This window comes from Charadrius vociferus, unplaced genomic scaffold (genome assembly GCF_000708025.1).
Source record: "Charadrius vociferus isolate BGI_N301 unplaced genomic scaffold, ASM70802v2 scaffold746, whole genome shotgun sequence".
Classification (NCBI taxonomy): domain Eukaryota; kingdom Metazoa; phylum Chordata; class Aves; order Charadriiformes; family Charadriidae; genus Charadrius; species Charadrius vociferus.
Genome location: NW_009648658.1, coordinates 254,136 through 259,432, shown reverse-complemented (window position 1 = coordinate 259,432; position 5,297 = coordinate 254,136).

Sequence of the window (5,297 nt, the reverse complement as noted above, 5' to 3'; positions counted from 1 at the left end):
CGTCACCAGACCCATATGGTGAGACACCTGAAACACAAAAAGCACCAATTATATTTCAGCAGATTAACAAAGAGCACAGAACAAAGCAGAGGAATTCCCTCACGCTGAAGGAGGGGACAGCAGCTGAGCTACAGCAGGACTCCGGGGAAACAGCTCAGCGCCAAATACAGTGCGGCCTTTCAAAGCCAGAGCGACTGGAATGCTCCCAGTCAGTATTAAGACTAAGTGGTGCCATTCTGAACACGTTCCGAGCACGACAGTAAACCCTCTAGCTGGCCCTGTGAAATGCCTCCTCCCTTCCTCACGGCACTGCCATGGGGACATCCCCCTGCCAGGCTGCCGCACAGGGCTGGGCCGTGACCAGAATCACAAGAACACGCAAGAACAGAATCGCAAGAACAGAATCACAAGAACACAAGAACAGAATCACGCAACAGACCCCCTCAAACACCAACAGCCCTCGCGCTGCTGCTGCTGTACACCTTGTTTGGTCCATAGAGCCAAAAGGGCAGGGTAAAACTCTGAAGAGTGCAATGAACAAGAAAGAACAAAGCTCAGTCGTTCACTTTATGCCGAAAAGGTGCACTATCATAGATATCATAGATATCATAGATAGATCTATCTCCAATAAAAACACTTACACTATAACGGTATTTGACTTGCCTTTGGCACTAACTGAACGTGTGCACAGCTGTCAATTGATACCATTAAACTGTCTCTCTCCAAAATACACAGCTATAATTTGACTCGGGGGTGTTTGGGTGCTGCACGATTAGCGAGGACATCTGGCCAGCTGCCCTGCCCAGGCGAGATGCTACTGAACTGCTGCGGAAACGTGCCGCTGACAGCCAGACAGAAATTAGGTACTTCAGAGCACTCCATCTAAAGATTGGCAATAAAAACCCGTGTCGTGGTTTAGGCCAAATCAGCTACTGGGGACCTGGGGGACCCCAGATGGGACCGACAGATGCTGCCCTCTACCCGTCTTCAAAGAGAGGGGCAGAGGAGGAAAATAAAAAAAGAAAAAAAAAATAATGAAATATATACAAAACCGTATCAAGCTCCCGAGATGACAATGACGACACCAGCTGGCACTGGGGCAGTCCCAGGCTGGACTCAGTGACAGACGGGAACTGGATTCCGGATCTGCATTCAGGATCGGGATCGCAGGCAGACGAACAGAGTCCTCCTCAGACGTCGGCCATTGCAGGAAGAGAGCCGACCCTTTGATCCCTCAGCCTTTATACTGAGCATGAGGCAGATGGGATGGAATACGCTCGTTGGTCAGTTTTGGGTCACCTGTCCTGTCCGCTCGTCCTTGCAGGTGGGACCCCACTATGCTTTTCCGCTTCCCACCCTCCAACGGGGCAAATAACAAAGTTGGTTGGCCTTGGTTGTTATAGCAATAAGTATAAGCAAGAGCCTCTCTGCATACCGTGCCCGGGCATCAACTATAAACGTAGGTCTTAGCACTCTGAGAGAGTGAACATTGTCTGCACAATATGCTGTTAATTTCAGTAGTTAGAGAGGCCCAGCTAAGAAGCTAAGTTACTGAACAACATTGGTTCCGTTTTACCTCAAACCAGGACATTCCGTTGCCTCCTTTTAAAAGTTTCCTTTTTTTACATTTTTTTAGAAGTCCCTGTTTTTAAACGTTTAGAACAAATACATAACTGCCTAAGTACACCTAATACATTGTATGCTACAGCCATTTCGCATCTGCAGTTAAAACAACGCAAGTCCGGTTGCTGCTGCACACCTTGCTTGGTCAATACAGCTGAATGGGAGGGGTAAAACTTTGAGGAGTACAGTGAACAAGAAAGAATAAAGCTCAGTCATTCACTTTATGCTCAAAAGGTGCAAGTATGCGCGCGTGCGTGTGTCTGTTTATGTATGTATCTCCCCCCCCACCCCCCAAAAAAAAAACCACTTATAAACTATAAAAGTATTTGACTTGCCTTTGGCACTAATGTAACTTGCACAGCTGTCAATCGATACCACTAAACTATCCATCTCCAAAATACACAGCTATAATTTGACTTGGTTGTTTTTGTGTGCTACATAGTTAGGAGGGACACCTGGCCAACTGCACTGCCCAAGAGAGGTGCTACTGAACTGCCAGGGAAACGTGCCACTGAAAGAGAGACAGAAGAACATTACTTCAGAGCACTCCATAAAAATATTGGCAATAAAGCCCCTCAAACATTCAGTCAGCTCTTTGTAAACATTTACAACAAACAGCCGCCTAAATGCACCTAATAAACTGTACGCTACAGCAATTTGGCAGTTGCAGTTTAAGCAATGCCAGTCAGTTTGTAAATTATAAGATTTAATTTTTTTTTTTTTTAAGTTTCACTAACGATAGAAAAATCAGCAAGGTAAAAGATCCCCCATATGCTTTTACTTTTTTTTTTTTCTTTTAGGGGGTGGGTGGGGTGACGCCAAATCCCCAGTGCTCCAATCCATAAGGCTACCAATAAGGACCGGAAGATTGGCTAATGCTTTCGGCGGTGCTGAAGCAAGCAGAGGAACAAGTTTTTATGATATCTTGCCTGTTACATCTGAGAACCCAAAGACTGGCGATGCTATCAAATTTGGAAGACGTGCTATGCTTGGGCCTTTGGAAGAAAGTTGACTTCGCTTGTTTGTTTGTTTGCTGTAAAAGAGAGTGCAAAGTCTTGCTGCCGATGGCTCCTACGGTCAAGTACATCATCTCTGAAGATCTGCTCTGAGGGGAAGTTTATAAAATGCCAACTGCTTTGAATGGGAAACATTTCCACTTTGGAAAATCTCTTTCCAGCTGAAGTCAGAACTACGCGCTGTAGGTTACAGAAAAAGGGCGTCAAGGAGGCGATAACTCATCAAAAACACGTCGGGACTTGCTGCCACCAGTTACAAGGCTGCTAATGCTTCTTGGGAAAGCCTGGAAAACCCAAATTTGGAGTAAATATTCCTCACTAAAGGTAGTTTTCTTTTTCAACACAAGGATAAACCTCTGAATCCACAGACGTCTTAATTTCCTGTCCTAGGAAAGCTGCCTGCACTATCAGTATTTATTTTCCAGTTAATACCTGGTTTACCTGAGATTCATTATGAAAACAAAAAAAATTGTATGTTGTAAGTGCTGTTTCATTGAGCTTATTAGAAGAACTGCATTACTGAATAGACATTTTTCTAAAATGTTAGTGAAAGTGTATTTTAGAATGAGGTGGTTGTTAAAATATAATCAGCAGTTTCCAAAATAATGACTTATCAAATAAGCCTAAGTGTTTGAAAATAGGACAGTTTGCACAATTCTTTTAAACTGTGTGCCATTCAGACCCTAGTGGGTCACTGTCCTCCTCCTCTACCTCTTCGCTCTCTCCCTCCCAAGGTATTTTAATATGAAAAGGTTATTTGTTGAATTAAGTATTTTTTCTTTTGCCATTTTTTAACAAATTTGTCACTGGAATGGTCTATAAGCGACTCTTTTTCCAGCCAGCTCACTCACAGGTAGAAGAGATTGTTTATGGATCACTACATTTTTTTAAAGTAAAATACAGCAAGGCACCTACTTGGCAGTAATGGCTTAAATATTATTTGGTTTCTAATTTAAGCCTTCATCTGCATGAATAGTCTGCGGTCCCAAGTGATGTTGGTGGAGATAGAATCCAGGGTTCAGCTGTTTGGAGGTGTGTGTTTAAATTTTTGGTGTTATTGCTGCTGTAGCCTAAGCTGAAGTATTCACTAACACTTAGATCATAAATTATGTTGAGAAAAAAAAAAAAAAAGCTCTTATTTTTTTTGAAAAATGTCACTCTTGTAAATAGTTATAGGAGATTTTTGTAGTAACTGGAACACAGGTGCGGGGGGGGGGGGGGGGTCCATTTGTTTTCCCACTTCTCACACCCCCAGTTAGTTATTTCACTAATAGTAATATCATGTATACAGTGGATTTAGGCTTAGATTAAATGGATCATCATTTAATAAAAAAATATAAAAACTTATCTTGGAGCATACCCAGACTGTGGCTGGCTGGCTGGAAATTTATCTGATGTGCTATAAATGATTAAATGACAGCAGAGATTTAGCGAGCAGATTGATTAAATATTTGAGCATTTTAAGTCCAGAAATAGCTGCAGCCATCTGCATTTGAAAAAACCCTACCCAGTAATTGAAGAGACAGTTATCAACAGTTGTTTTTAATAGCGGAATTTAATTAGCAGAAAATATAGCAGAAATTCCTATATTGTAAACTGTATATAAAACACTTTAATGGTGCAATCATTTCTCAAACTTGGCTGTTACTTTTGTTTTAAAGTTGTGTCCATGCTTTTCATACCTAAGAGCATCACTGTAAAATCTGCTGAAGACTGTTTTATTTGCACAAGGTTTTGTTTTAAAATACAGCAAGTTCATGTTGAACATGCCTGAACATCTGAAGACTTTTTCAGTTCATGAGAAGCAAATGTTTCTGTATGAATCTTCTCCAAAGGTAATCCTATGTTTGAGTGTTTACATAAACTTTTCTGATTCTGCCAGCTATTATTTTTAACTTTTTGAAGGACAGCTCATTTCATACGTTACTAGAGATTCTTATTTAGTCTTTTGCTTCAAGACTCCCCCAAAGGTTTGATGTCCCATCATAATGTAATTTGTGCACACTTTGCCACCTATTTGGCTAACAAAATGCAAGATCGGAAACTTAAAGTACCTTCAGACGGAAAACTAGTTAATTTGTCTGTATAAATCTTATGGTTGAGTTCAGCTGAAATAATCGCCCGGAAGCCGTTTGTCTCAGGCCTGGGGAGGGTGCGCTTCCCCGAAGGCACCAGTCTGACCAGTTTGCCGTTGTTGATCTTGCTGGCGGGGGACACCAGCTTCCGGAAGCCGCGAGCAGCGCGCACCCCCCCCGCACCGCCCCTGGGCTGAGGGCACGCCGCCAGGTCGCGGCCCTCGTGTCGCGCCCGGGCTCCCGAGCGGCCCTTTGGCCGCCTCAGCACGCCCCTGCCCCGGCTCACGCTCATAAGCCCGAAGCTGTCCTTAAAAACCTTTACGAAGGTCGGCGATAACGCAGCGGACGGTGGCTGCCGCCGCGCGGTCCCGCCTGGGCGTCGCGGCGAAGCGTGGCCCTCTGCATCCCCCGCGGGGACACTGTTTTCTAGTCGGTTAGAATATTTTTCGGTCAATGATTTCCGAACAAATGCTAATACGAACTGTCTAAAATGAACGCAGTGTTCTTTACGTGTATTTTTGTCGTTGAGCAAGTTTTTCAAAACAAAACGGCTACTAAAGCGGCTGGGCCCGCCCCGCCCTTC